General features: G+C 39.7%; 1 long non-coding RNA gene across 1 annotated transcript; it reads left to right on the plus strand.

The window, feature by feature from the left end:
* Window positions 1-1,765: 1,765 nt before the first annotated feature.
* On the plus strand, window positions 1,766-6,323 carry LOC113946444. Its single transcript, XR_003527433.1, has 3 exons — window positions 1,766-2,015; window positions 5,421-5,492; window positions 6,053-6,323. It is a non-coding gene; the product is annotated as an uncharacterized LOC113946444 (long non-coding RNA).
* The last annotated feature ends 4,362 nt before the right edge of the window (window positions 6,324-10,685 follow it).

Below are 10,685 nucleotides of genomic sequence, written 5' to 3' on the forward strand. Positions count from 1 at the left end.
CCTGTCACCCATTTTATTTCACTTAACAAGTTAGAAATGAAGTTTAGTAGTATCCTACTGCATGCCCGCAAAAATTTACTTGCACATCCACTAACTAGGCATTTACCAGAGTTACTGTATGTAATATGTGGTATAGCAAAAAAGGTAATTTTGGAGCAACAGGTGGGTGTTCTGACTTGAATCCACCAACTTTTCTCAGTTTTGTTGAGGACTTTTACAGCTACCGCAATACATTCATCCTGTCAGATAACCATAAAACATTCTCTAGAGTTTTTTATGCTCCTTCTGCTGGTTAATGAATGGATCACATTTGAAGCAGCTGTCTAAAGTGCTGTTGAACATGCTAGCAATTGGCTTTTAGTTTATATTTGCAAATGGATATATGTATATTTTGACTCCCTCTTCAAAGGAAATAATCCACTACCAAACCTGAGGCAGATCCTTGCTTGCAAAGGATGTTGGCTTGCCACACTTGTAGAACTGAAACAGAGCAAAAACATACAAACAGGAAGAGTTCCTTTTCCTTTCTTGCCTTGCTATCATACATGGTAGGTGAAAATACAGATTGACTAGCATCCCCAATTCCTGCCATTGCAGCTTCTCCCCCCTGTAAAATTTGCTAGCACAGCATTGGGCTCCAAATCCCTCCGTTAATGGCAGGACCAGCCTAGGGAAGTGGTATTTCCTTAATCTCTGACCTGGTAAAATCCTACCTCCATCCTAGACTTGGGTTGAGAATCTACGTACTAAGAAGTCCAAAAATGTGTTATCACTGGTGTACAGTTTCTAACATAACCTTTCATTTGCTGCCTCCCCAGAGGTGAACAGGGCTATTTTGCAGCCTTCTCTGATGGAGCCAAGGCTATCTATAACATAACTTTCTCTTTTCCACTTGAACAATGCAAAGGCAATAGGACATAATGTTACCATTCAATCATGCGATTTTAAGAGGTTTCAGTGCAAATGAATGTACATCCTATATCCTGACAATTTCAATCCTTTACCTTTAAATTTGGTCTCAGTATTGGCCACTTAGTCCGGACCAAAAAATTTTCCCATTTTTATTTCCTCAGAAACAGGAAAATGTGTGGTTGTGAGCACATGATGTTCGTGTTTGTGTGCAATGACTATTTGCTAGACAGACCTCTATGTTATATTAACATAGGAGCTGTGAAATCATACCATTCCCCATGCACAAAACATCTTGTCTGGCTTATACTGAAAGTATTCCAATTCCTTCACCGGTACCACATGAACCATGGTGATATTTTACCCAATTTGCATCCAGACCTAAATGCACACTTCAATTTGTTGTTTTTTAAATGACTGATTTCTTCCCTGCTTAGATTTCACTATTCCCTTACTATAAAACTTTAAACAAAATAGTTCGTGGTATTTCTAAAAGATAATGGGAAAAGCTGGTAGTATATTCATATTTATATGGATATAGAACAGATAAAATGAGTAAAAGAATTAATTCCAACAAAATACAATTTTTCACTTCCAAACACCAGCTGGCATGAAATGTAGCATGTAGATCGTTCCATTCATAACTCTGGCTTAGGTGGTATGCAGAACTGTGGGCAATAAAAATGATTATGTAATATCAGACCCGTGGAAAACACATATGGACGAACACAACACATGTTGAAACAGAAACAGGCAAAGCAGTTGACACCAAAGAGGTGCATCTTAACTTCAGTAGTTGCTAGGACACTGTGAGGACCAGTGATTCCCTGATGACAGGAGATGTGGTGGTCCCTTGAGGTCATAGGGCAGGACCTCACCATCCAGAGCATATCCCAGGTCTCCAGTTAGGAATTCTGAGCAGCCAAGGGCAACAGGGGCAGTCCTGGGTATCAGGCACCTCCTTGGAGATGGGAGCCAACCAAGGACAGACTGAGACATCAGCCCATGGGTGGGGGTCAGGATCAGGCCTGGTGAGGGGAAGCTGCATCAGACACAGCCCTGCTGTGTGCAAGTACAAACTATTAAGGATATTACCATGCTTACAGGTACAGACTGATTAATGGTGTATTCTGAGAGATGCTTCACAGCTCATGTATTTCACTGTGCTCTGAAATTGCTGGATGATGTGCTGTAGGCTGTAGAGGTACTTGGTATCTGAGAGGTCTTAATTACTGTGACCACACCAAAGACTTGACTGCAGGAAGATACCATGCCATTAGACGTGCATATTTAAATCAATGTTCTGCTGTTAAAATAGGCTATGCTGGATGAGGAGGCATTCATCTGGAGGCAGTGAGTAGTGAGATTCCCTTGGAACTGATTTTGTGGCCACTAATTAGTAGCTTTGTAATAGTTTTGTGTACTAATAATATGAGCAGATAATACAAGGTTAAACAGCAACAGCAGAAGAAAAAAAGGCTGGACTTTGACAGAAATAATTAAAAAAACCCCTACCAACAGGTCTGAAATAATTGAAATGAGCAAATAATGCAAAGTGCAAGGAGCAAATGGGAAATTCTCCTACAAACTCAGGACCATCCTTTAGAAATGAGAAATGTACTTGTATATAGATGCTAATTTTTAGAATTTCTGTCAAGAATCAATATGATATGAGTATGGAAAAAGCAAATGTCAGCAAATGTTTTCATCCATTTTTCAAGGCAGCTAGGAGGCTATATATAGATGTATGCCTGTGTACAGGCACAGTCAGTCAGGTAAAAGCATGAGACATGGAAGTAAGAACAGCCACAGAGAAAGGAGGACTGGAGTAATCACAAACGTAACTTATGAGAGGAAACTAGAAAGGAGGGTGTTTACTAGCTTGACCAAATGAATGCTGAGAGACAACAGGGATGCTCTCAAGGAACACAGCTAGACAGTAAGGTGTAGAACTTGTTAGCACGATAGAACATTTTTCAGTGCTCATATTTTTCTTGTGTGCCTCTGAACCATGCACTTGTTACTGCTAGATGTAAGAACAAGTCATTTTCCCAGAAGACTGAAAGTCCAAGTTGAATTGTGTTTAACAATTGCTTTAGCTGTAGGTAATGGTGAGATCTAACTGTTGCTTTTGGCTCTGCTAATATGCTAGGAATAAGATCTGTTTTCAGAGCTGTCAGAGAAGTCTCAGAGACAGTCAAAGTGAGAAGTAGATTATGGTTTGTCCCACAAACACCACAGGTACTTAAGCAGAAGTGAGTTTCGGTGCCTCTGCTAATGTGTGAAGTGCAAGTACAGACTCCATATAGCACACTGACGTGCTTTGGCAATCCATACTGCTGACGATGGGGTAACTGGGGCATGGAACTTTCTTTCAGAGAATACTCAGTTTCTTATGCAGATTTCCTCCCTACAGTGTTATATATTTTCAAGCTCACACACTCACACAGCCTTTCTGGCACTGCAGAGCTGATCTTAGAGAGAACATTTCTGAGTCTACTACCTGATCTCAGGAAAATTTAATATGCCCTTCAGAAAGCCTCATCTGGTGGCTTTAAGCTGCTTCACATATACACATATCGCAACTCAGAGATGAAAGAAAAGCAAGTAAAATACAAGCAGTAAAAAACTGAAAATAAAACTTTTATAAATTACAAAATAAGTTATGTTTGAGCTTGAGATATGTTCACATTTCTGAAGAAGCCTGTCTCCTAGGCTTAATAGCAGCATTTATGTTCATTCAGTTATTAGAGTCTAACTTTATCAGAAAGGTAGTTTGTACCTCACTGTACATACTTCTTGATGATTGGTTAGAAATCGCAGGTATAGAAGATCTGTTTTTAAAATCTTCAGTAATGCAAATTGCGCAGGGCCAGGTACCTAAAAAGACCTGATCTTTTTAAGTTTTAAAAGACACAAAGTATAAGCCAGCTGGTAGATCACAGGCCAGATCTTATTCCCAGGGAGGTACTAGGGCGATATGTGTGAACCAAGTGGTTTATTATCTTCTCTTGAGCTTGCTAGATGTAGCACTAGCCAGGTGCTGTGCTGTGACTGCTGCAGGTATGGTAGTGGTGGAGGAGACGGGGATACAATTTCTTAAATGGCTGAGGTTATATCCATTTGTAGTTATTTCAACGTAACCATTGGCAAAGTGTTATTGCCATGTTCATTTACATGCACAGTCAAGACGTTGCAACTTGTGAGGAGTCTAGAAAGGAGAAGTGCTAGGCATTAGCTTTGAAAAACTTGCAAAGAAAGGAGACAAGACATTAAATTTAACTCTGTCATTGAAGCCATGTGGACAAGGGCAGAGGACCTAGCATACACATAAGGAGCCCAGAGAGCTAGTTGAAGATCTGTCCTCCAAGAGAAGTTATTGAACGTTTAATAGAATTTTATCCCCCTATTTGTAACAAAACCACGCGACTTTTCTGTCATAGTTCATACAACATAAGACAAAATCTTTCAGTCATGTGATTTTGATTATTTTTTTCCCTTTTTTGGTTTTGGTGGTGGTGGTGATGTTTTAGGGTAAAAGGAGGCATGCTGGTTATATTTTAGTTAGTATTACTAGTCAGAGATTTCTATGCTGAGAAAAAAAACCCTCTCCTACTTTACTGTCTGTTACAATAAGAAACATAAAGATATATTCCAATTTTCAAAGCCAACTGAAGAAACAAAGCCTTTCCTTTTGGTGTTGCCTCTGACTTAAACATCTGAAAGTTGTGTACGTTTTTATTATATGCTGGTTAATTATCCTATGAAATACAGGTTTTCCAAAAATGTAAACCCTTGTGTTTCATTTGGAAGAGCTGGTGATCTAATTTCTGGCTATAATGTTTCATGAAATATAAATTGCTTGTATATATCGGAAGAGAAATTCAAGAAAAGACAAAGCTCATTAAAAGATCTGGTTGAAAGAGAGGAGAATTTTCATTGAGGAAGAATTTTTTGATTAAATTCTTGTCATATGTATTTGTTTTTTAATACAGTATGATCTAGTTTAATATGGTATAATCTAGCAGGATTACTCATCCATTATGAAAATACCATTCTTACAGGATCAATGAATTTTTTCTAATTGTTTTGGAACCAATGAACAGAAAGAGGAGAAAATAGTGGAACATTACAAGTCATGTTTTGGTCCGCTGGTTGCAAAACATTGTGTCACAGTCAATTAGAAACTGACGTCACAAGCTGGACTGATGTAACATCATTCTGGGGCCAAAGTCAAAAACATTTCAAGCTCCAAATGTCTTTGAAAGCAAAGAAAAATGTATCATGAAAATAACTTCTTCAGGTTTATTTACCATTACATTTTTGGCATGCGGTATTATCCTCACAGATTAAGGATATTTTTAGATCAAACAGATTCAAATACATCCCAAAAAACCAGTATGTGGTATAAAATTTTAGAATTAAAATTTATGAAAGTTAATACTGTTTGCATAACAGATTTTGAATATACACAAATCCCAGTGTACAAATTTTACCTTTTGAAATTTCAGAGTTGAAACACAAGCTGATCCCTCCTGCTTTCCTTCCTAGAGATCAGCATGTTGTTGGCAAATGAAGAGCAGGTAATTTCATTAACTACAGGCATGTGCACAAAAGAAAAGAGGCCAAAGGTTTCATACAGCGAGGTGCTATGCTCTGGGTCAGGAGCTGTGGGTATAACCCCATGCCCTTTGTTAGCTGCCTATATGACTTTGGGCAAATCACTCCTGTGCCTCTATTTCTGTAACTGAAAAAGGAGTTTGCAGTATGACTTTGTAAAGAGCTTTAAACATACGTGACATGTAAGAGTGTGTTTTTACATAGTGGATACCAAACCAAACCGTTCTCTTGTAGCATCCTTTTGAAACCATCAGAATCAATAAAGTCATATGAGTGCATGTGAGGTCCTTTAGTTTCAAGAAACAGCCAAAGTCAGGGACTTAGTTAGCACTTCTTTGGTTATGGTTTGCAGCATTTGTTAATTACTGATGGTGCACGTGGATGTTATTGCAGGATTTCCTTGCCTATACCTCTGTCTAAATGGGACTTATTCATCCAAGTGAACAGCTCACCTGATTTCTTGTTGGTGGAGGTGTGAGGCAAACATGGCATGTTAATGGTCACATTTTACTCTTGATTGAAGAGAATTCAAATGAATTGTCAGAACACCCTGGGCAAAGCAGTCAGTGAGAACTTGATTGCCCTCGTACAAGAGGAAGCTCCTGCATGTGTTTAACTGAAGTGTTCCTTTGATTTCTGAGGCAGCTCTCAAACCACCTTGGCTGAAGTATGCAAGCTGTTGTTTGAAGGCCCCACAGCAGTGCTGAGTGAGTGGTTAAGAGAGGGCACTCATATTTTACTCCAGCCATCTCCTCCAACTGATCTTATTTTGCACATATCTACTTCATAAATAAAGAAAGTCTCATAAATAAAATCTGTTTTCCCTCAAAATAGCCCTGCCTAAGAGTGGGGGCTGTGTCAGGTGCCTCTCGTTTTCCTACTGCTTTGGTAGGGCTATGTCCCAAGCTCAGAAAGAACAAGCAGGTGTAGGAAGAAGCTAAAAGTATACACACAGCAGTCAATACAAATTCCTGAAAGTAAATAAAGGAATTTACAGTTTGGCTTAGACTGCCATTCCAGTATGAGTGATACTATGTAAATTTTGTAAATAAGATGGCTATGCTTACAGATGTTTTTTTCTCCAGAAAAAAATATATTTTGTATATATTGTATATATTGCATATATTGTTTATATTATATATTTTCCCATCTCCTTTTCTTGCTTGCAACACTTCCAGGGAGGGAGGGAAGGGAAGGAGGGAAAGAAGGGAGGAAGGAAGGAAGGAAGGAAGGAGGAAAGGGAGGGAGGGAAGGAAAGGAGGAAGGAAGGTAGGGAAGGAAGGGAGGAATTATCATATTAACCAAGTGTTTATAAAGACAGTTATACTGATATTAGTATAGAACTGTCTTGTTATAGCTTGCATACATTGACAAGACCTTGAAGGCATAGGAACTTCAACCTTTCATGTTTTCAGGAAAAATAATTAGCTGGAAAGTTAAAGATAAGAAGTGTTTTCCTTTCAGACTTACATACTACTTTCCCAGTCTTTGGGGGAACTCTGAATTTGAACATATTCAGGGGAATTGTTGAGATAGCCAGAGTTCTTGCAGTAACGAGCTACCTGGGTAAATAAAGAACACAGATAGTTCAGCAAAGGTCAACTGATGCTTTTCAGACATATGAATCTTACTTCTTTCTTTGCTCAGCCTGTTAATTGCAATGAAGACACCACTGAGAACATTAGCAACAGTTTAGCAGTTAAGGCAGGCATCTTGGGAGAGCCAGGGAAGGGAAGAAGTTTCCCAATCTTGTAGAGGATGTCTCGGCTAAAAGTCTGCTCCATCCACTTGGAATTAGGTCACAGTGACCTGAAATGTGGTCATTCAGATTTATTGAAGGATACAGTGGGGGCCAGAGATGGCAACTGGGCAAGAGAACCCATAATATCGAAAAGAAATAGGAGCCGATGGACCTATATGGAATGGAAAAAAAGCATAAAATGAAATACAGGGAAAAAAAATCCCCAATTTCAAATCAACTCTAAAAAGCATGAGAGTCAGTTAATTTTTATCAAAATTTCTAAAAGTGCAGTCTCTGTATTTACTTCTCTAACATGGGGGAATGTTGAAGTGCATGGATATCTGATAAATCCCCTGCAAAGTATATCAAGAAATATTTGAACAATTAGTCTTTATATTCATCAACTCCTATAAAGTCACAGTGGGACAAAGTAGTGGTGAGGCTTTCCGGAAAAAGAAAATTAAATATCTCAGAAGCGGCTTTGCCATATTACATGTGAAGTTCCTAACAAAACCATTGCTTTTTTGGGGCATCACTGTTGTAAGACAGGAGTCTCCAAAGTTTTTGCATGAGCAATGTCTACTCTATGAATGGCTTGAAATTATCTGTGTGCAGCTGACATCTCTGTAAAATTAAAGAAGAGATGTATCAGCAGGTATCATTCCAGGACCATTATCATATGGACCTGGATGAATATTAACATTCAGTCCACACATTGCCTTGGGTTTCCTGCAAATGGTGCTTGCAGATATGTGATGAAAGTAAAACAACACTGCATGCTCAAGGTATGGTGTAAAATGGGGAAAGTAGTGGGACTGATAGAAATAAGCCCACACAGCAGAATGCTTTGAATATTTTCAGGAGCTCATGTTGGAAGACATTGGGTAATTTCCTTTTGACTTCTGAAAGATTTAAAAGTAAGACTGCAGTTAACCATCATCTTCAGAGAGCACTACATTCTTGGAGAGTGGTGAATGGAAATTCAGTGCGTGAATTTAGGAAAAAGAGTAAAAGTGACCCAGGAATGGTGGACTGTTAATCTGAGCTCAATAGCATGAAATGCTGTAAGAATAACTTTTAAATAGAAAGATGATTAAATATGACTATAACATGGAAATGGGAGAAAATATGGTATAGGGTTGGAAAAAACAGATTGTGGTATATTAAGCTAGTTTCATTTTTCTGAAATTGGTTTTCTAAACAAACAAAGAAAGAAAATAATGTTGAACTAATTCATCTGGATCAAATTAAAGCATTTCTTAAGGAGTCACAAGTAAACAGAAGAATTCAGTACAAAGATTGAGCTTCGTAAGAACTGCTTAAAATGGAGACAACAGAATGAGATTCATAAAAGAGAGCTATCAAGGTGGAGGGAAGTTTGCAGAAAGCTCAGCAGAGATCTATTTGTCTTGGTATGAGTCTTAAAGACTGTCATCCCAAAAGTTGGTTTTGGCTAACTATATTTGGATAATTAGAATCATAGAATCAACTGGGTTGGAAAAGACCTCCGAGGTCATCAAGTCCAACCCTTGATCCAACACCACCATGGTTACCAGACCATGGCACGAAGTGCCACATCCAGTCTCATCTTAAAAACCTCCAGGGACGGTGAATCCACCACTTCCCTGGGTAGCCCATTCCAACGACTGATTACTCTCTCTGTAAAAAAATTATTCCTAATATCCAACGTAAACTTCCTCTGGCAGAGCTTAAGACTGTGCTCTCTTGTCCTACTGATGGTTACCTGGGAGAAGAGACCGACACCTATCTGGCTACAACCTCCTTTCAGGGAACTGTAGAGAGTGATGAGGTCTCCCCTGAGCCTCCTCTTCTCCAGGCTGAACAACCCCAGCTCCCTCAGCCTCTCCTCACAGGACTTGTGCTCGAGTCCCTTCACCAGCCTCGTTGCTCTTCTCTGGAGCTGCTCCAGCACCTCAATATCCTTCCTGATCTGAGCAGCCCAGAACTGGACACAGTATTAGAGGTGTGACCTCACCAGTCCTGAGTACAGGGGAAGAGTCACTTCTCTGGTCCTGCTGGCCACACTGTTCCTGATACAGACCAGGATACCATTGGCCTTCTTGGCCACCTGGGCACACTGCTGGCTCATGTCCAGCTTCCTGTCAATCCAAACTCCCATGTCCCTTTCTGCCTGGCTGCTCTCCAGCCCCTCTGTCCCCAAACTTCAGCATGAGGAAGAGCTGTCAGGCTGAAGTAGTGGAAATGGAACTTCACTTCACTTAATAAGATGCAGGCTTGTCTACAGCACAGAAAAAAGAAAACAAATTTCTACAAATAGGTCAGATTTTATTCCACGAAAGGGACAGGGAACAAAAATTATTTCATATGCTAGTGAATCACAGGCTAAATACATGACAACTATACAGAGTGCTATCATATCGTGTCAGTCATGATCATACAGGTGTGATACCACTGTGAAACACCAACTGCCTACCAGGAGAAATATTTTCATTAAATATCAGAAAGCATTAGTCCATCGCATCTCTGCTAGAATCTTGTGCACAGTACCTCGCATGGTTCTGCTTATTCATGCTGAAGGAGGCTATAGTCAGACTAGAGGAGGTGCAGAGTGTAGATGGGAAAAAGAAATGTTGTCCTCTGAGACAAGACTGACAGAATGATTGAATCTGGGTCAGTGTCTCACACCAGAGTGTATAAAAATACAGCTCTGGACAGTGCTGCTATTTTAGAATGCCCTTCCTCTCCCAGCTGAGGTTCTGCACCACTGACCACCCTCCTTGTTTGCTTACTTCAAGTACTGTTCTCTGTCTCCAGTGAGTGTGTGTGTGGGAGGCAGGGGGAGGAGGTATTCAGATGTCCATCAACAGATGTTGTAAAGGGGTCTGAATTGTAAGCCCAAATCAAATGCTTGGGAATGTCTGAAATAACTCTGATGAAACTGGACATTTTAATGGAGTATCCCATATGTTAGCTGCATCATATCCCAAACCTGTCCCAAATAACACACTTGCATATTCAGGCAAAGGTGAAGTCAAGACTAGCAATGATAATGCCAGGGACTTGGCACACAGCAATACCCATGAAGCCACTGGGCACCTTAAATCTCTCAATCTCTTTCTTGTTAAGCATAATGAGTTGATTAGCTGTCTCCCTCTCTTATCTGGATTCCAGGAACTTTAGGTGAAATCTGAAATCTTTCAGATGAGTAACTGAAAAGGGCAGTGGAGTTTAAGATGCTGTAGATGTAGCTTAGGTTTAAATCTGACTTGACCTTGATTTCTCATCCCTTCACAATACATGAGAAATGAGAAAGATGGTCTATGTCAGTCAATAGCATGGATATTTGAGACTTACTTATTTAAGGCTTTAGATGAGAGAGATATTCTGAGTCAGCTGTTTTCTCCCTAGGATGGCAGTGTCAAACCAGCCTCTC

Source organism: Corapipo altera, unplaced genomic scaffold, assembly GCF_003945725.1.
Source record: "Corapipo altera isolate COAL_440 unplaced genomic scaffold, ASM394572v1 48b, whole genome shotgun sequence".
Lineage (NCBI taxonomy): Eukaryota > Metazoa > Chordata > Aves > Passeriformes > Pipridae > Corapipo > Corapipo altera.